The following is a 22,007-nucleotide window of genomic DNA, read 5'->3' on the forward strand; positions in this document are numbered from 1 at the left end:
TTTTCTTCCATGTTAGATACCAGAAAAAAAGAAATCTTTTCAGAGAGTTCAAACTTCTTTTCAAAAGAGGAAAAACCGGAATTATTTTTTCTTTCGAAACCTATTATATTTTTAAAGTTTATTAAAGAAAATAAACTAGCATGAGATTTTAATAAAGTGTGTTTTTTTTAAAGTTAGTTACGAAATAAACTTTTAAAAAAGTTTTTTTTATAGTTTTATTATTATTTTTTAATACGTCGACAAAACTTGCGTATCAACATTCATTTATTAACGCTTAAATAGGTTAAAACTGATGGGGAAAAAAGTGGTTTTGGTAAAATTTTATTCGAACTAGTGCTGATTAATGATATTTTCAGTGCTCTTTTTATATTATTAACATAAGAGTAACACGATTTTTAAACGTTATCAATAATAAACACTGTGCTTTTTGTTCCGTTCTTAACTGCATCATTTTTCTTCTTTTAGTTGGTATCTCGGCTCTCTTCGTAATCGTATGAATATTCTATGATAATCGTTGCTTCTGATGTCTGAAAATTGAGTAAAGTTAATTATATAATTTGTATTTTTCTTTTCCTTTCTTTCTTTTTATGCGTTTTACTTACTTTTAGCCGATCTTTTCGAGAGCAGATAATATAGATTATTGAGCCTAGTTGAAACAGATTTTGATTGATTATCGAAAGAAGGAGATAAAATGGCCGTTTTTAAGGTGCACAAAAGAAATATCGCTAATAATATGCATCTGCATTCCATCTTGATTATCTATAGAGTACCCTGGAAAATGCGTTATAGAAATTTAAGTCGCATCCTTCGTGATTGATGCACATTTTAGTATTTATAGTACATATAATATTTATATAAATACACCTTAATATAATTTAAAAATATAAATTTAATTTTCTAAATGGTTAAACTATGAAGCGCTCTTTACAAACTCTAAACCCGCGGGTAATACACGAGTTTATCGCGTTTATCATTCAATTATAATTACATATATTTAATATGAAAAATTGATTTGGGAGACAGAAAAAATTAAGTATTTCATGAAAATTTAATACTTCTTGCGTTATTAGAACGAGAAAAATGCCTTACCTCGTTTGAATCAACCTATCCAACTCTTAGATCCTGAACTGAATCAGGGTGCTGCTCCTTCAAAATAAATCTTCTAGTTTTCATTTCATCCAGTGTGCATGCGCGAAATGAGAATTTCCTCCTCCTCTTCTGATGGAAACCAAACTACTGAAAGTATAAAATAACTTTTAATAATAATAATAATAATAATACACATTCACTTCCAATGCTGAATTTCGTTTAAAATCCTATCTATAATTAAATGTTCCTACACCTGTTATATCTTTCCCTATCTGTTAAATCGCACTCAACTGTTATATTTATAAAAATTGATTAAAAAAAGATTAAATATGCAATTAATAGTTCTTATTTAAACTCTTTCTTGTGAACGTAATTTACGGTAAGTATGCACTTATAAAAGTTTATACGCTGTTTTAAAAGATTATTTCCATTTTTTTCATTTTAAAAAGAGTTTTTTTATTAGTAAAAGAAGTGACAAATAAGTATAAGGTTATACATTATAAACATTGGAATGTTTTTGTTAAGAGATAATTTGCTCTTTATCTACACGTGTATTAACCTTTTCTAATGTCTAAATTGGAAAAAAATATATAGTTTTAAATGCTTGAAATATGAAGAAAAAACGTTGATTTTAAATGTAAACTAATAAAGAAACACGCTATCACGGAGGAGAAAAATTATATTTAAAAAAAATTTTAATTAAGAAAATTTTTATAAAATATAAGCAGTTTATAAATAATTTACTAAAAGAAATGAAAAATTTATTTAAGAATTTTATCACATTTAAATATTTACATATAATTATAAAGGAATTAACGAAAGTAACTTGATTATATACTTCTAATTAATTTAAGTATACTTAAGTTTTAAATATAGATATTATTCGATTATGTTTTAAGATATTTTTCTTTATTAAAAATCCAATTGTCATAATTACTTAATTTTTTTCTATAAAAAAAATTACGGCCGATTAATTAAATTTAGATAATAATAATATTTAAAAGTTTAGAAATTAATTTAAATAATTATTCATATTTATGTAACGTATATTTTTCCAGAATAAAAACCTAGAAATAAAGAAGAATTGAGTATAAATTTGAATTTTATTTACATTTTAAGTAGGCTTTAACGTTTAAAACTAATTTAAACTGGATAAAATGACTGCCTTTGTTATATATAAAACAGATAAACTTCATCATAATAGATATTAATTAGGATTCTCTTCAAATAATTTTATTTATTTTATAAATGTTTCAATTTTTTCCCCCTTCTTTTTCTGTTTACACTCTTTTCTAATTTTATTCTGTTAAATTTTGTATATTAGGGTTTAATATCTTTAGCTTTTTGGAGGTAAATTGTTTTATGTATATAAAATATAGATTCATAAATTTTAAGGCATTTTAACCTTAAAAATTGAGGCATTAAAAAGTTGTAACACCACATAAGTGCGGTTACAAGTTGCCCTTAATAATAAAAATTATTAATTTACAAAATTATAACAATAATAGAGTAAAAAGCTTTCAAATTAAAACAATTTATGTATTTAACAATGACGAAATTGTATAATTAAACGAGAAAAAAACAATTTTTATTTAAAATTTGGGCTGCAATTTGAAAAAAAATTATAGACCTATAAATTCCCACGATCGTCCATCTGTCGTTCCTTAATTTCGAGAACGGAGTTAGGCAGGTAAAAGCCTTAATGTTTCGAATTTTATTTATCTAAGACTGTTCTTGAGATTAAGGAAAGACAGACGGACGGACGACAGTAGAAACTTATAGGTCTACAATTTTTTAAAATTTTAGCTCAACTAGGTCGAGATCTGTTGCGATTCTTATTGAAGATAGCGTACATTAAAACAACGTCACTCGACCTTTTAATAGCTTTATAGGAAATTTAAGATTCTCTTAGTATTTATTATAACATAACACAACACAGGAAAATATTGCAGTCGTGTCCAATTTGACCTTCCGGTTTACCCTTGAACCCCCCAAAAAAAAACTCAAAAAATGAGGGAAATTCCGTATGTTTCTGCTGTGTATTTCGTTTAGTATCTCGGGATTAAGAAATGAAATTTGGCGTGGTAACTTGTAAGGGGCATTGATGCTATTAAAGTTTGGAGTATAGAACTAGAGAGGAAAGATATCTCGAGTGGGATCATTAAAAATTTTACTGGTTACTGACATTTTTAAAAAGTCATTTCTACCCTGAACATTAACCCTGTTCCTTTTTTATAGTAATTAATAATATAAAAGTTATTTTTAACAACATTTCGTAACGGTATCGTCACATACAATTTTAACTTAAGTGATTTTTTAAACGTAAATATTTAATTTAAATGGAGATTTTTATCTTTTAAGTACCGGAAGAGTCGAGGAATTACCCTTTCCAGCCTTTTAGTATGATTTTAGTGTTTATTTTGATAATTATGTGGCTCTTAAATATGATTGGGCTGCAATTTTCGAAAAATGTAAAAGTATAAATTACCATTAGCGTACATCTGCTTGTTTGTCTGTCCTTCCTTAATCTTGAGGACGGTGCTAGCTGGATGAAAGTCGAGACCTGGAAAGCGTAGAGTCAGGAGGCCCAATTCGAACGTTATTTCGATTAAAAAATTTTATGTAGAATGGAGTTAGATAGATGACCGGCACGACCCTGTTGATATCAGGAAAAGTTTGATGTACAGGGGCAAGTCACTACTAATTTGAGGTGGAGAGCATATATTTTAAATGAAATATTCCTATATTTTATAATTAATTTAAATATTAGAATGACAGGGAAATTTTGACTTATTTTTTTAAAAAAAACTTTTGAAAATAAAAAAAAATCTAATTTAAAAATGAAAAAATTTTCAGATTTTATAAACTTTTATAATTTATTTTCTAATTAACAAAATTTAATTTTTTTAAAATTTCATAAATTACAAAATTAAAATTGTAATATTAAAATATATTTTAACATGAATTAAATGATTAAAATCGACAATTAAATAATATACATATTATAAAAGTTAGTATAAATTTTAAATAAAATATACTATATAATTAAATTGAATTAAACTGAAACTGATATTATCAACATTTTTAAAGATTTCATTTCTTTTATAATTGGATACATGAGACGTTACTATAATTAAATCGAAAGAAACTTTAATTAATGAGTGTTAAACATATTTTTTATTCGCTGAAAGATATTTTTATTTAAAAAATTTATATTAAAGTTTAAAAATAAATAAAAAATAAAATTAAAAAATTAAAACTCTTCTAGGATGAGATTTGCATATTTAAAAATATATTATTTACTAATTTTCTATATATTTTATGTAAATTTAACTCACTTTAATAAGAAAATTAATCTAATTTACCTGATTTTGCGAAAAATCGAATTATTAACGATCTTATAAACAGGTAAATTGAGTAAAAATCATTTATTGAATTCGATCTTTTTAACGTTTTTCTCGATAATAATTCTAAAAGTTTACATTATAAATATTTATAATGATATTTTATCTTTTAAAATAAATATTTAAATAAATAAACTTTGTTATGACCCTAAGCTATAACATATAACAGACCTTTTCCTGCCATTAAACAATGTTAGGGCCTACATAAAATGTCAGGTCCTAAGCAATTTGTTTCGCTGATATACAAATTCAGTCCTGTTCTTACTAAATTTTAATCATTTTTTAAATAAAAATATCTTATATATAATATGGATTTTTAGAGTAAAATTGGGACCTCGTTATGGCTCAACAAGTTTGGACTATTATTATACAGGACCTTGGAATAAACAGCTGGAGTCGATCATGGTAGGCCATAATGGGGCCCCTTATATACGGTAGTTTGTATATGAAATTTATTTTCGTTGTATTTATATAAATATCACTTTTAAAATATATAATTATAAAAATACGTAATGATCAGGTCCGTTTTAAACAGATTCGAGGCCCCTGGCCAATTTCTATAGAGGCTTTATACAGATAAAGTTATAGAAAACAAAAGAAGACAAAAAACTACTCCTATGCTCATACATTAATGTAGCCCTGATTATGTTTAATAATAAACCTGTACTGCATACAAAATAACTTCATTTATTAAGATTTCGAATGATTTTTGTAAGTTCGTAACGTTTAAAACTTATGAGTTATTAAAGCTTAAAACTTCACAAGGATTTTTGGACACCCTGTATTATATATATATATAAAGTCTGCAGCGTTATAAGACGTTGACGAATGTATTACTGCCACGTACGGAATGAAAAATCTCTATTCTACTCGTATATAAGTTGCAAATTATCCTTGCGACTAATAAAAAAAAGATTAAAGACAATTAGAGTGTCACCTTGCCATTGAAACAATATTCTTTGTGTTTCATACACTTTTAAAAATTATTTCATATACAAATCAGCATTTTAAGAAAGAGTTACCCGTGGACTGTGAAATGCATTCAGTCCTTATATAAATTTATTACATGATATCTTTCGAAAAATAGCAAAATATTTTAATTTATAGTAATCAAAATTCCTGTGATGATCTCTTAATCATTGAACTCATCCTTAAAGTCCTTATTACATTAGGACTTGTTATACCAAGGAAAAAAGGAGTCACACACACTAGAGGCTAATACTCATATCACAGAAGTTTATTAAAAGACTAACAATTCAGCATTTCGGTCTCATCAGCAGAAACGTTACGAAAATAATATAAAAGATATTTAAAACCGGTTTTTACTATTACAATATATTTTAAAAAAATAGCGGTTACAAACAACTGTTATCACTTACCCAAATATTGTATTACATAACATAAAGTTAATTTTCTCATAAAGGACACTTAAAATATGCCAACTTAATTATTTATTTCAATATACACGTTTAAATATTTAACATTGAAGCGAAACTTATTAAAACATTTAACTCAAACCCCTCAATGTCTCTACATTACGCAGATTTATAGTTATATACAGTGCGCCACGATCCATCTAGAAGTCTTCCTAAACTATTATTCATTTTTTAAAAGTTTTTATTGCAAATATTTTAAGTTAATAAGCTTATGCGAAAGATGATATTGAAATTCCTTATACTATTTGTTTATGTTCAGAAAAAAATTTGTTATTCTTGTTAGCCTAGACCAGTGTTTCTCAAACTTTTTGGACCGCGACCCCCCTTCTGCACTTAAAAATTTCAAAGGACCCCCGAAGAATAAGTATGTGTCAAAAAACATCCCGGAGGGAGGGGGTTAGGCTCGTATTTAAATATTTTTATTATTTTTATTATTTATATGTGCAATTTATTTAAGTAAAAATTATTTTATATATTTTTTATTTCTATTATTTCTAAACATGAATCCATAGTAAATTTATAAAATATTTGAAAAAATTAATCTGGCATCAATTTTTCAGCGACCCCCCAAATATTTTTCACGACCCCCTTGGGGGTCGCGACCCCCACTTTGAGAATCACTGGCCTAGACCATAATCTGTTACTGATACAAGTGTATAAAAATTATACAAACTTATATTTTATACTATTAAAATGTCACTTGTCATCACTTGTCGCTAGTTAAAAGGAAAAAAATATTAAAATTAGCAATTAGATTTACCTTAGGTAGCCAAAATGGCGGCTCGTCTCTAATTCCAGCAAACAGAAGAAGGGAAACTAGTGGCGTAGTGAGAGGGTGTATCATGCACCGGGCGCCACTCGCAGAGGGGCGCCCAAATGGTCTCCAAGACAAACTATGTGTGTTTCTGGAGGGGGGAGAGAGAGGCGCCAATAAAGTGTCGAGCGCCAGTTATGTTCGCTACGCCACTGAGAGAAACAGTGGGGACGCATGTTCTAACCTAACCTAACCTATTCTAATAATTTGGTTGGTAATAATTGTGGTAATTTATTAGAATAAGTTATGTTAGGTTAGAACGTGTCCCCATTGTTTCCCTTCTTCTGTTTGCTGGAATTAGAGACGAGCCGCCATTTTGACTACCTAAGGTAAATCTAACCAAATTAGCAATCAATTTTTTAAGTAATTGTATTGTTTTTCGTTATTTAATCTTGATGATTAAATTTAAATTACTTAATCCTTACTTGTTTATGAAAAATTACTATTAAATTTGTTATAAAATAACCTCAAACTGAAAATCGAAGATTAAATTCTCTTAAATTAAAACTTTGTCGTAATATTTTAAATATTATATTAGAGATTTTAAAGTTTTGTTATACAATTTTTATAATTTTATAAGAATATTAAATTCACAGTAATTTGAAATGCTCTCCTGGAAACAATTTACAATTATCATTACATAAGAAGTATTAATAATTTAATGAAATCTATTTTTTATATAAAACCTATAATTTTAATAATAATTTTCTTTCAATTATTATTTCATTAACATGAATTTCCATAAGCCATATTTAAGTATCATTGTAGCTTGATTTGTTTATCTGTATCAGTTTGAAAAATTACTGTAAAAATGTAACGTATCTCAACGATGAACATAAACCATTTTATAAGATGATAAAAATAATGGAAAAAATATAAAAACCGATAAGAATAGGAGGAAATAATATAAAATTCCCTAGAAACTGATAGAGGTAATTTAGAATATATAAATTATCAATATATATTCTGAGAGTTTATTAATGTACCAAATCGATACATTTTCACACTCTGACGTTCCATTTCCGAATTGTCCCAACCATCCACTTGCTAGTTTTCTCGCAAAGTTCTTTTCGCGATTTCCAAGTTCCTCACGATCCTGCCCTTCCTGAATGCCCGGAAGTTGTTGACTTCAAACTTCCTGTCCTTCACTGTCTTCTTGAAGGAGGCTCGCATGTTTCTAAGTCAGAGTCTCTCGATCTATTAATAAAGCGAATAAATCATTCAGGTTGGGTCTAAATTTATTTACAGAACTACCACATTTTATATATGAACACTAAGATGGATAACAACGCCATAGAGCATACTACAAGTGTATCTCATCTCTTTTCAACATCATTAATATTTTCTTTTTAAAAGAAATATCTCTTTTCTTTTCCCATCTTCACACAGACAGAGTAAGCAGCTTAGCAATACACATAAGTTTTATGTGATTTATTTCTTCTATTTACAAAAAAAAAAATGTTTTCTACGTAATTTAAAGACAAAATTAACAAATTGAAAAGAATATATAGAGAATTTCGTCGTCATATTGTCACTATCCACCATCATGATGATGATGGAGGTTACATTATGAACGACGATATTCGTATTGTGCTAGAGGAAATGTATTGGAATGAAATTATCAGTCATCATTTTTCCACAGTGTTTTTAAATTGGACTTCTTTTTCCTATGAAATTGTTTGATTTAAAGTCTGAAAGATTTTCACATTGAACAGTAAGAGTTTATGTAGGGCTAGAGAATTAGGCTATTTGACTGATCGGTTAGCCAGATATTTAATCTCGTAGTGCATATAGGCTCTAGTGCACCCAAGGGGCTCATTGCATTTAGGATTCCTCAATACAGTAGCTCTCCAAGACTTCCAAACTGCATTATAGGAGGATTGAGAGAGTATTCCAACAAAGTTCCTGAATTATTTCGTATTAATATGCCCAAGTATAATTGTTTTATCGCTGTCCAAGGAATCACATTCTGTACTGAAGTGTCTTCATCTTATATGGATGTCTGTTAAGATTAAGGTGTTTTTATTCATATTTCAGGACATAAATCTGTATTCTGCAAATATTTTGATACCATTCCAACCAATGACATAAAATTCTTATGGGATTAAAACATAGGGGCCGTCCATAAATTACGTAAGGGCGATTTTGGCCATTCTAGACCGCCACCCACTCCTGTGTAAGAAACCGTAATATTTTCTTTGATTCCCCCTCCCCTTCCCTATCTTACGTAATATTTAGGCATAATTTTATAGAAAGATTTTCACGAAAATAAATTTTTTAATGAAACCCTAAAACCTTTAGGTCCAAAATATATAATTATTAATTACTTAATTAATATGTACTATTATTTATAAAAGACTATGTTAACAAATTTAAAAATAGAAAAATTTAATGAATTCGAATGAACAATTTAAGAACTTTATTTTTTAATTATTAACAATCTTTTTATTATTATCATTAATCAATATCATAATATTCATTTTTATATTAATTTTAATTTTCACAAAAGACGCAAAAATCTTTGACAGATCGACTAGCTAGTGCACGTGTAAACAGAAACTTCATACAAAATAAAACAAGAGGAAATAGAAACCACATTCCGTTGCCATATTGGTTACATCTTGGCTAAGGCCAAGAAAATAAACTACATGCTGCTAAAATGTGCTAGGTGCACCGGGAAACTAAATCATAAAGCTTATAAAACTGTATATAATGGGGCAATACAACCAATGCTACTTTACGCGGCCTCTAGCTGGGATCATGTAACTAGTGAAAATTCAGTAGCAAGTAAATTACTCTCTCTTCAAAGACAGTTTGCCATCAGAATTTTAAAGTGTTGTTTCTACTAATGCCTCTCTGATTCTAGCAGAGCTCCTTCGTTTGCCACTATGTATTGTAGAAAAGGTTCTGAGCTACTATATCAGAACTACAAACATCAAAGCTCAACAACAGTCTCTACTCCTATCTACGGCTGTTCAAATGCTACCATATTGCAATTACCCTATTTCTAATCATTACCATTGTAAACAAGGTTATTCCCAGGGTACATTCCTCCATGGATAACCACGCAGTCATTAATATCTACACAGATGGGTCCAAAAGCCCCCTTCATGTCCGCTCAAGTATCTGTAGCTTCCTCCAAACTGACATATTTTGGGCAGATACCTCACATCAAGCTGATGAAGATGCTGTCTACCAAGCTGTTCAGTGGGTCACTTCACTACCAAACAAAACTCTGTCTATCAACATTTACATGATTCTTAGTCCGTCCTAAAATTTCTAATAAATACCAATTTCAATAGCAATAAAATCACATATATCCAGCAACATATTAAAAATCTTGTAAATAAGATAACTTTTATGTTTGTTCGTGGCCATACTGGCATCCTAGAAAATGAAAAAGCCGACTTTGAGGCTAAGTCAGCTGCAAAGGACACTGACTTGGACTACACTCGCAACCCTTTTCACGCAGCAGCCTTAAAAATTATATTTATGACAACGCTATGCAAAAGTGGAATCAATAATAGTTGAGCAGTAAAACTGGTAGAATAACAAAACTTTATTTTCCTAGTGTTGAATGCAGGTGATCGTCACCACTTAGAGATTTAACGTTTGCTACTGCTCAACTACTTACTGAGCATGTATAATTGGGCAGAAACTGCCTCTTGCTTTTGCTCTACAGACACCGTCGACCATATGATCTATTATTGTCCGATTTACGATCAAGATAGACTTATTCTGAAATTAAAAATCTTTACGCTTGGTTTCGGGTGGCCATGTCCACTCGATAAGCTTGTTCGGTAGCCACTGTTTGATACTTTTTACAATTATGTTAAAAAATATGGAAGATAAGATTATTTATAATTTCTAATTTCTAGTTTTACATTTTAGTTTTCACTAAAAATCGAATACTTATTTTATGTTTACTTTGGATCATGTATTTTGGTTTATGTATTCTTAGTGTTATACACCCATAGGAGTGGTGCACTTATTCTAATAAAAAAAAAAAAAAAACGAGAGAGAAACTACCACACGGCCTTTCTCCCATGATAAAAAATGTGTAGAGCGTGTGTCTGCTAGCGTTATTAGCGAGGTTGAGGCCGAAGTTTTAAATACGAAAACCTGTACTTCGGACGTTCAACGCCGCTTTCCTGTAAGCCAAGAAGTTTGACAATGGTGTTTGGAAAGTCAGTGGAATCGCGCTCGACATTCCAAACGCCATTGTCAAACTACTAGGCTTACAGGAAAGCGGCGCTGAATGCCCGACGTACACGTTTTCGCGTTTAAAACTTCAGTCTCAACCTCGCTATTATTCTATTACGTCACACCTGATGGCGTTAGTAAAACGAGCGTTCTTAATAGTAACTGCCAAATTGAAGCCAAATTCAAAACTTTACCACTCAACGAGATCAAAAAATAAAAATAAGAATATTAAGTAAGACGAGATCTATTACTCCCCTACCCCTAAGTAAGAAAATCGTAAGAAATCCTTCACCCCCGCTCACCCCAAAGTACCTTACGTAATTTATGGATGACCCCTAACTTGAGATATAAAAGACAGAAATATTATTATTCATATAACTTTTTAAAAATAAGGATAATTAATTACATTTATAGAAATGCGAAATATAAAAATGTTTATATATAGTATAAATATATTTAGTGTTATTTATTTGTATAATAATTTTTATATAAAAAATGTAGTTACTACATTTTTCACTTCAGAATATTATATCTTAGATTTATTTGGGAAAATAAAATACATAGCTAAATTTTAATATTTTTATTTTTGTTGGACTGGGTATGTCCAGCCAGGAATAATGTGTACTGTTGCAACTTGTAATAACAGCTGTCATAAAAGAAAGTTATTAAACAGGAAAGTTAGTTATTTTAGATTTTCCGAGGATTATTAATAAGAAAAAATAGTTCTATAATTGTAGAAGACAAATTTAATTCTGATTGTTGTTATGTTTCCTCTCCTAGAAAGTCACAGTTCTTCAGTTTGATGAGATGAACTACTGTATATAGTGTATTTATATTGATGAAGTCGCATAAATTCAATAATTAATTCTCTTATTTAACATTTTACTGATATTTCAGGTAGAGCGTATATATGAATATGATAAAGTGAAAGAAAAAGTTATTGGACCCAATAATCAAGTTTTAATAATGATGACAAATGGACTATTTTCGCCATTGAAATAACCAGTTTGCATGCATTCTGGTGTTAAAATGAAAAAACAACTTTTATTTAATGTTATTTCAAAACTTTTTGATGCAGAATATACTGTTGTTGCTGTTGTTAGTGGATGTGGTGGACAAAATATTACACGTCAAAAATTTCAACGACAAAAAGTCAGATTAACTTGTGAATTATTTTTTAATTCTACTGCTATTGCTAATAAAAAGTATATTAAAACTAAAAATGCCTTAGCAACTTCTGAATTATAGACCTACTATTAATATACTTGATAATACATAATATTTGAAAGTATGAGATATGTATAATATGCTTTCCTTTTAATTTATGTCAACTTTTATTTCATTGAAATCTATTTAAAGTAAATGTAATGAGTCTTTGTTCATTAATGTATGATCTGAAGTTAAAAAATCCGTATCGAAACATCAATTTCTAATGAATTTTAATAAATGAGTGCATCAGGATAATAGTACTATATATATTTTCATTAGATAGATGTGTTAATTTAGTATTGAATATAATTATTCAAAATTCCATTCACTTCCCATTAACTTTTCCACTTAAAAACCTTTTAGTAGTTTTTAAGTGGAAAAGTTAATGGAAAGTTTCCACTAAGTTACCGCCATTACAAAGTTTCAAAGCCTTTAAGCTAAAACACTTAATATTCAAAAGCCCGTTTTCCGGAAACGTTTGCGAAATGGGTCCTATTATTTGGACAAGGAGCTGTTGTGTTTAGGGCTACGTGCTCACCAAGTTTCGTTCGAATCGGAGACCCGAATGTCTGCTTGTTTCCTTATTAGTGTATTCTCTAATGTATTAATTAAGGAATTTTCTATGCTCTTTAAATATAACTTGAAGAAAAACAAATCTGTACAGTTTAAGAATAAAATTGAAAACAATAATATAAGGAGAATTAAGAGCAAAAATTAATTATATAATAAAGATATCAAGAATAAGCTTTAAAATTTTCCTAGGGAATTTAGTAAAATTATGTTCTGTTAAAAATATCCGAATATTTTAATTAAAAGAAAGTTATCGAATAACACAATTTAAAACCAATAACATAAGGTATTAGTGTCCTTTAATGAGCAAAAAATCAAAGAATAAAGTTTAATATATTTAATGAATTAACTTATGATAAACATAAAATATTTACCTTAATTTATATTTTTTAAATATATATATATATATATATATAGTTTTAGCATTTTAAAAATGAAAAAAATACAATTTAGAAATGAAATATTTAATATTTTCAATTATATATGAATTATATAACCGATGTATGATGAATATTGTATTCAATAATATTAGTTAATCAATTGCATAATTAAAAATTAACGCTAGCAAGCGCACAAAAATTAATTTTTGAATTTAATTACACGCGTGAACATATTAAGTAAACGCGGTGATGTTACAGCTCTCATAATAATAAAAAATTACGCATTAATAATGAAAACAAATAACAGTAGAACTATAGTTTTATAGCAAAATTGAGAAAATACATAAACAATTTACTATAATTGATTAGTTGCTATCATCTCATGTTTGCCCGCCCCATCTTATATCTAGAGTCAGGCTTTGTCCCGGTTTTCCACCCTTATGTCTCTATTGCTGTAGTATGTCGTGTTTTTAATTGTCTTTGCTCGTCTTCTTAGCAGACCTCGTGGTTTGTTTTCATCAATCTTAAGCTGTTTTACTCTCCTAACCGTTGGAATAACGTCTACTCACCACATGGCTATACCACCTTAACCTGTTTTCCATTAACTTTTCTACAATAGCTGCCATTCCCAGGCTTCCACTAATGTGTACATTAATTGATTAGTTATTACGTTTCTAATAAGAGTGATAATTGTTATTAAAGTTCTTTTTAACAATTAACAATAGACTAAACAGTAGAAAATACGTAGTAATTTACATGAAAACATAATTAAATAAGCAATTAATTATGATAAATATGAATTACCACCCATTGTTAATTGTTTCTTATTATTGCTACTAACATTTCTAGTGGATAAGAACTTAATAACTCTATTAGTCTTTCATAATGTAAGCATTTGAAGTAATTAACATTAGAAAGAAAAATAAATAAATTTTATAATTAATACAAATTTTAATTAGTAGAAGCCATTTATATTTTAATTAAATGAATATAACAACATTTAAGTTATCAATAAATTATCTTTAGAAAAATAATTATGTATTTTTATTTCATAAATTGAAAGGAGAAGATCAAAGTATGCATTTCAAAATTTAAATGCTAATTTTAATTATTATTTTTTTTCTATTCTAAGATAAATTAAAGAAAAAATTCTTTTGGGAAAATTTACTTTAATGGTTTTAACTTTGATATTTTATAGCTAAAACTCTTTCTAAGTAAACTCTATATTAATGATTAATATTATATAATAGTACAGTACATTAGCGATCTCTACTTGATATTTATAGATTATTTTAATCGAAAATGCTTGAGAAGTTGGAAATTTTTACAAATTATAATACATAAAAGTTCAAATAATTATTATTATTATTATTTATTTATTTATTTTTTACTTTTTCTGAAATAATTCGATTCTTAAAAACTTATTAAACTTAAATTTAAATAATTTCTTAATACTAGAGGTATGCGTATTTTACTAGTTGAATGTAAAGGTAATTGACATTTTTCGACCAAAAGAATAATAAAAAATTAGACCAATTAGAAAAATAGCTCAAAATATTTTATATTAGTATATATTTTTGTCATTTATAATATGTAATAAAACAAATAGAATGTGTGCCATTTTGTTTTTGAAATACTTTATTACAGTAATACAATATACAGTCATACGTGCAATGTTTTACTGTGAATCATACTGTATTATATTGTACTGCTATTATCATCGCAGGTATAAATCCATATAATAACAAAATTTAGTTTACTTCATTACTTAATGAATTCTTTGTGCTTAGGAATGTTTATAATAATTATTTATATTTGTTAATGAGAGTATATTATGGAATTAAAGTTATATATCATAAAACTTTTAAGAAACATATCTATATGATTTTGATGCAGTTCATAACATCATTATAATGTCAAGTTTTTAATTGTATTTATGAGAATTATTTCTCCTGTGGAGAATGTTTATTGTAAATCTCTCTCTCTGGAATGGCTGCAATTTTAAAACATTTTAGACATAAATTTTCACTGTCGTCCGTATGATGCTGTCTGTCTTCCTTTTCTTAATCTCGAGAAAAGACTTATATAGATGAAAGCCGAGAGCAGATATGGAAACCTTGGGGTATGAGACCCGGATTAACTGTATATGAACTTCCGATACAAACTGAAAATCATGTGGATCCCCAGACGGGGTTCGAACTTTAGTAACCTTCGAAATTCTTATGTAAACAACAAGACTCGGAACTGTTCGAGTGCGTGTCAAATTTTTGTCAAGGGCTTAGCGGAAGACAAACTCTAACAGGAGCGCTCATAAATAGGTAGATCATTGACTCGCGAGTCTATAAAATGTTGGCCGAGATAAACCTTTTCGAACAATAAAAGAGGGAATTTTTGATAAATGAAAGATGAAAATAATCGTTAAAATTCTTAGACGTCAAAAATGGTATAACAACGGCCTGAATTATGAGTGCAGGTGTTGGTGTTTTATAAACAATTGCCGGGCAAAGTCGATAAAGAGGTATCAAATAGACATCTCGAATCGGACCTTTCCCGCGACCCGAAGAGGCTTCGTCTTGCACCTGGAGCCGAAGGAGAGATCAATCGGGAAGCAAGGAGTGGGACGAGGGACCAATCCGAAATGTGAATAGAGGGGGAAAGACTATAAAAAAACGGGATTTCAAGGTCGAAGGACAGTCTCCTCTGGATTAAGCCAAGAATCTCCTCGGATATTCCGTAAACAGTCGTGATCCGTGTTGAGTTGTGTCGTCGCTCAAGATAGAACTTCGTTGCACCATTTTCCCCTATCGTCCGTCTGTCCAGCGATCTCATCTCGTCCGCCCCGGGGCTGCGACCGACGCCGAAGTTCTCGTCTGGATTAGTGAAGGACTGTCGATTGACGATGTAAGCACTAGTGTTAACAAATAAACGGTTTTCGTGTGAAAAACACTTGTCATCATTTGCCTCATCCGTCACGATCCACATACGACCCTCCTTTCGGTTTATCTTGACACGGGATTAACTGATCCCATCTAAAAGACGGCAACCGAACACGGGTGCCGAGGAGTGGGTTTCCAAGTCCCCTATCTCCACCGGGTTGGCTACCTTACAATCACGTTATTTCAATTCAAATATTTTCTCCTGAAAGGCGTTAGATAGATGACTTGCACGATTCTATTGCTACCGGAAAAGTATGATTTACAGGGACTAGACACTATTAATTTGAGGTGGAGTTCATATATTTTAAATCAAAATATTATTAAAAATATGAGTAAAAATTGTAGCCCGGCATTGTGACGATGTCACAATAAATGATTGCTCGTTTTTTTGTAATAGCGGTTACTATTTCTTACAATATTTGTTTTGTTTGGTGGGCTGAGGTCATTGCAACAGAAGGATGATTTGCGAAACGGTATCTAGAATTATAGGATGAATGGAATAAATCAATGCAAAATTTGGGCGGATATCTGCTAAGATGAGTATCCGTTGAGCTAAGGTAAGGATCCCTGGAGGATTTATATGAGCACTATTTAGGTATTAGATATGTGAAGAAAACAGAAAACTCCATGCAGCCAGCCCGTTGGTCATGCGTGCCCGCCAGTGCCCAAGTGGAAAAAGACCACTGCTTAAGTGCGCGTACCAACAACCTGCTCGTATTCGTTGATCTGTGCACTCAAGCAATGTATTTTCATACGTTTAACACCTACATTAAGAGCCAGTTTCCCACAGAAAGTTCTCCCGAAACACATTCCCTCTTGGCAGATTTTCCACTCACGTTGCCTTATCGTATCAAAACTAAAAGAGTCGATCATGTGCGAAATCCCTGCAATGTTGTTCTAGTAGAAATAAATAATAATACAAATCTAAATAAAAGATCTAAAGTTCCATTTTATAATGCTAATAAAAGACAATTGAATTTACACATTCGCAACGCACGTTTACAAGTGCACATACTTTCATACAGAAACATAACAAATAAACACACACGTGTACAGATATACATTGTTACATAAGTATACAAACAAAGTCGCACGTACATGGTAAAAATATTTTTAAATTATGTACTGTATTTAAGAGAGAGCATTCTTTTATGTAAATGTCATAACTTTTAATAGAAAGAGAAGAGAAAAATTAAATAATTTATAAGCTTGGATAGAAAATGTAATCTTAAAGTTAAAAAATGTTTTTAAAAGATGCATTTTATACATTTTAAATACAACAGATTATGTACATTTTAATGAATCAATTTAAAAACTTCAAAATTATAACCCTGCATATTATCAAACGAAACTTTTTGTAAATATACCTTTACATTTTTACAATGAAAATTCAATTTTTAATGTATTCAAGCAAATTATTTCAACTTTTTTTTTACAATTTATAATAGCAAAATAACGTTCATACGGAGAATATATTTTTTAAAAATTACTTTTAATATTTTCTCGTCCATTTATTGTTCTAATTTATATTATTTTCTATAGGCAATTTATTTATTTTATAGAATTTGAGTATTGAATTCATGTCAAATAGAACAAATTGTGAAACCATTTAAAAACATTTATTTTTTAAACAATTTTAAAAAAATAATTTTAATTTTATTAAAAATATAAGTAAACGTTTGAATTTTATTAACATAAATAGCATTAAATTAATTGATTTCTTAAAAATATCTTTTCTTTCATGGTTATAAGTGCTAATCAATAATAGTAATTGACAAATCTTTTATAAGTTGATTTTCGGGAGTAAAAAATCCTTAAAACTTTATTTGTTGTAAAAAAATGCATTTTTATTTTCCATTTGAAATATTTAAGTTCAATATTTTTAAAATTTACATAAGAATTACTTTTTTATTTTTATTAATTATTTAATGTATATATATTCGTAACTACATTTTTTAAAATAAAAATTTCGTTAATTACGAAAATATATATGAAAAGTAATTAAATTTAGATGAAATTTTCTACAGTTTAAATAATTCACATGTACTGTACGTTACACATTGCTTTATTACGTTAAATACGTTACTGTTCATGTATACGTTACATATAGATTCACAAAAAGACGTATACAGTATATAATATAACGCATTAATCTAATAAACAGATGCAAGATGAAAAAGTTACAGACAGCACCCTGTTTATTGGAGGAAGATAAGGCTTATTGTAAACAGAAAAATTGCATATTCTATTCAGTGCTGTCACTTTTATCGTATGTTGTTCGAGTGTTTATTTTAAGGGAGTGCTGAGTTGTTCTTCGAATAATAACAAAGTGAAAAAATGGCCAGATTTAATCTATTAATAGTTTCACTTGAATCACTCTAATGAATAGAAACAATATTCGCAGATGAGCAGTTCGAATGAAGTTTTTCCTTACGAGTAGTGTAGGATTGCCGAATGGAGTAACGTCTACTGGTCAGTATCGAACGATTATGTGTATTCGTGAGGGCTTTAGTTTGCTCGTCTTTACGAAGAACACCTGTATAGACTTTTATAAAATATATTTTTAACATTCACGAAAAGGACAAAACAAAAACTACATCCTAAAAGAAAAGTATATAGTTGCCAGATGGTCAGGGAACAGCAACTTTTACCCGAACTGTCCCAGAATTATTCCCTTCAGCCCTGGAACTAAATGTCCATCTCTTTTCTCTTTTCTTCCTCTCCTTACTCCTTCTTTCCATCCTACTAGCTCCTCAATTGTCAATTTTTCTCTCCTAATAATAACATTAATAACTCTTTTAATAACGAAACGTTTATAGTTTCCTATAAAAAGTTTAATAAAAGTAGGCCTACGATGGATTTAGTATATAATATTAAATAAAAATATATGACATTATTAAACATCATTTTAGTTGTATTACAACTTTTTTAATACACTCATTCTGTAAATATTAACTTTTATTTGTTCCCTTTTATTTTGTCCTATCGGAATTTAGGAGCTTATTTCTGATGTATGATAATGAACGATGCATATTGTGTGTTCCTTACAGCTCATCACTTATCTAAGAGATAGACTTATTATATGAATAAAGAAAAGCCACTATTACATCTAAACGATGTACAAAATATAAAATCCTCTCCTATTATTGTAAAGTAAAGACAGTAGGCTTGAAGCAAAGTAGCATACAGTAGAGAAGTCGTTTATCCGAACACCGGTTATCCGAACGCTTTCCAGTTGGACTGTGTCGTGATGAATCGAACTTTTTTGATACTAGATTTACTTCTGGAGTATAATTTTTATGTTTTTATTTTTCAATATATTTATTTTGTTTGTACAAAATAAAGAAATCATTTTTAACGATACGATAGCCTCGATTATTATTATAAAAATTTTCGTTAGGCTTAAAATCGACGAAAATTCAACACGAAGCGACACGCAACGGAGAAAAATTTTAACATCGGACAGGTTAATATATTTTTTCGTACATAATCGGGTATCCGAACGACCCGTCCCCAATTGATTCGGATAAACGACTCTCTACTGTATTTCCAAACTTCATATCTGTGCTTATTTATTCGAAATGATTATGTGTTTGCATTAATGATGACTAAAAGTATAAAAAGATTGTAACTAACGTGTAGAAAAACCAATTCTCAAAATGTATGTATTATTAAATTCGAATTTATTAAATTAAATTTATAAAATTTAATCCTTTTCAAATATTAAAAATAAATAAAATTTAATAAAATACTGAATAAGAAAAACAGCAGTTTCTGTTTATTAAATTTATCTAAATTACAAGAGATATTGATGGAAACAACTTATTCAATTGATTATTCTATTTAAATATTTTTCTAGAGAATATTACCGTATGTAATACTTAACTAGCAATTGTAATTATAAGACTTAAAAAACAAAAAAAAAAATGCGTTTAATTCGTAGCTTTAGATTGTGGATTAAATACATTTTCTCGTTTTCTGTAATATTTCTAATTCCTTAGGGGATTATCTCTTTTATAAATAAATAATTAATTGTGCTACCGTTGCACCAAAGATCTTAATTGTTTATGTATCGCTTGTAATATATAAATAATGTAGGGAAATATTTTATTAATATGAGCCAAGATAGATATTGTTACAATACGAAAAATGGATATGTTGATAATAAAATCGACATTTTGAACCAGTACAGACAATATCAAGGTAATAAATTTCATTAATGTTTATAGTTAGATATAAAAAGAGTGTCTTTTATTATTTTCCATTATGTATAAGGAATTATTATATAAAATTTCCGCTTATAAATTAGTTGTGCCCATCTGTGGCCGAATGACTAAGCCCATTGAATAGTGATATTTAGTTGGTTTCAGTTTCGTGCCTGTCCAACGTGGAGCTTTCTTTGCGTGTCTAACACCCAAATATGGTCCAGTTCCCTACAGAAATTGTTTTGAAAGACAACCCCTTCGACAGATCGCCCTTACATTGTGTCACCTAATCCCATCAATTCACAGAAATTAGTTAAGTACAAACAAATGGCTTACTATCTTTTATTTTAATTTATTTAATGTTTAATCTGACATATTTAAGGGTTTCTAAATATTCATATCATTTGAACGTGTCTAATTTGCGTGTTGCATGATTTTGTGTGTTACGTGCATCTGTAAAATATACATTTTTTAAAATGTTGTTGCTTATACTTGAACATTCTACCAGATATTAAAAACATTTCGTTTTTATCTTGAAATTATCATTTTCAATTTGATTCTGTTCAACGGAAAATATATACATCCTATATATTTTCAATCGGATGAGAGTTGTATAGATGAATAAAGTGAGATTTCCGCCATGTTAGAAAATAGTTCAAAGATGAAATCGGTTTTAAAGTAAGGCTTCTTTATATAACTTAAAAGAAATTGATTACACAGATGTTCCTTAAAAATAGTTTTAAAGGAAATTAATCTAGCGCAAAAGTTTAATAAAAAGTATATTTAATATTAAATAAAACATCCAAATATTTAAGTTTGAATTTATTGAAAACATATCTAAATTCTTAAAGTAATTTAAACGGAAAAATAATGTATACTTTGACATTTAAAATCTTTTAATGTATCTTTTAACATTGATATTTAAATATCTGTTACGTTTATTTTATAATTTAACTTTTGCAGATTTATCCAGATTTTTCTGCATTTTTCTATATCAATGTATACGGTATTTTGAATACATCATGGATCAATTTACGATTTACTATAAATTGTACTTAAAGTAAATAAAATATACGAAAAGAATGAGTCTAATTAAGCAGATTGTGACGATTTTGTGCAATTTGCACGTGTTTAATGATGATTTCGTATTTAAATAGATACTAACAAAGGAAGTTAAACAATCTGGAAATTTAGAAAAATACAATGTATGCAAGTGTATTATATTTTTGTATTGGATGCGAAGTAGAGTAATTCATCCGTAACAAAACTATTTTTCGTTAGTGCCACATCACGATTTGAAGGAGCTAAACCACCAATGTCGAAAAAAGTTTACATAGAAGTTGTATCTTTTTTTCTGTATACAGAGCTGATAAATATCGAAAACTTGGACACAAGAGCTTTATACAGTCTTATTATTAAAAATTATTATTCTTTCTGTTAAAGATAACACGCGTATTTGGAACAGACGTACCGTACGTGCTGTACAGATTGTTTATCGATGCAAAAACTGTTGTTTAATGTGTACCCCCTATCATTTAGGTGTAAAATTTTAAGATGATACACAGTGTGTTCAATGGCTGACCGCAACTGATGAAGCTTCGGACATGCAACATAATACTGTCCTTTAAGTCTGCTAATGTTGCAACATTATTGAATTTTACATCTCTTTGCTTGAACCCTGCAGCGTACAACTTTAAACTAAAATTTTTCTTTGTAAAATCCTTTCCTACGTTCTTTGAATAGCTCATACACAAATTTTGG

The 22,007-nt window shown here is 28.8% G+C and overlaps 1 long non-coding RNA gene across 1 annotated transcript; it reads right to left on the bottom strand.

The window, feature by feature from the left end:
- Positions 1 to 331: 331 nt before the first annotated feature.
- Positions 332 to 1,138, bottom strand: LOC136972431 (uncharacterized). The gene is made up of 3 exons (XR_010880328.1): positions 1,090 to 1,138; positions 603 to 771; positions 332 to 527 (listed from the first exon to the last, which is right to left on the bottom strand). It is a non-coding gene; the product is annotated as an uncharacterized lncRNA (long non-coding RNA).
- Between the last annotated feature and the right edge of the window lie 20,869 nt (positions 1,139 to 22,007).

The sequence above is a fragment of the Centruroides vittatus genome, unplaced genomic scaffold (genome assembly GCF_030686945.1).
Source record: "Centruroides vittatus isolate TY-2023 unplaced genomic scaffold, ASM3068694v2 contig_290, whole genome shotgun sequence".
NCBI classification, from domain to species: domain Eukaryota; kingdom Metazoa; phylum Arthropoda; class Arachnida; order Scorpiones; family Buthidae; genus Centruroides; species Centruroides vittatus.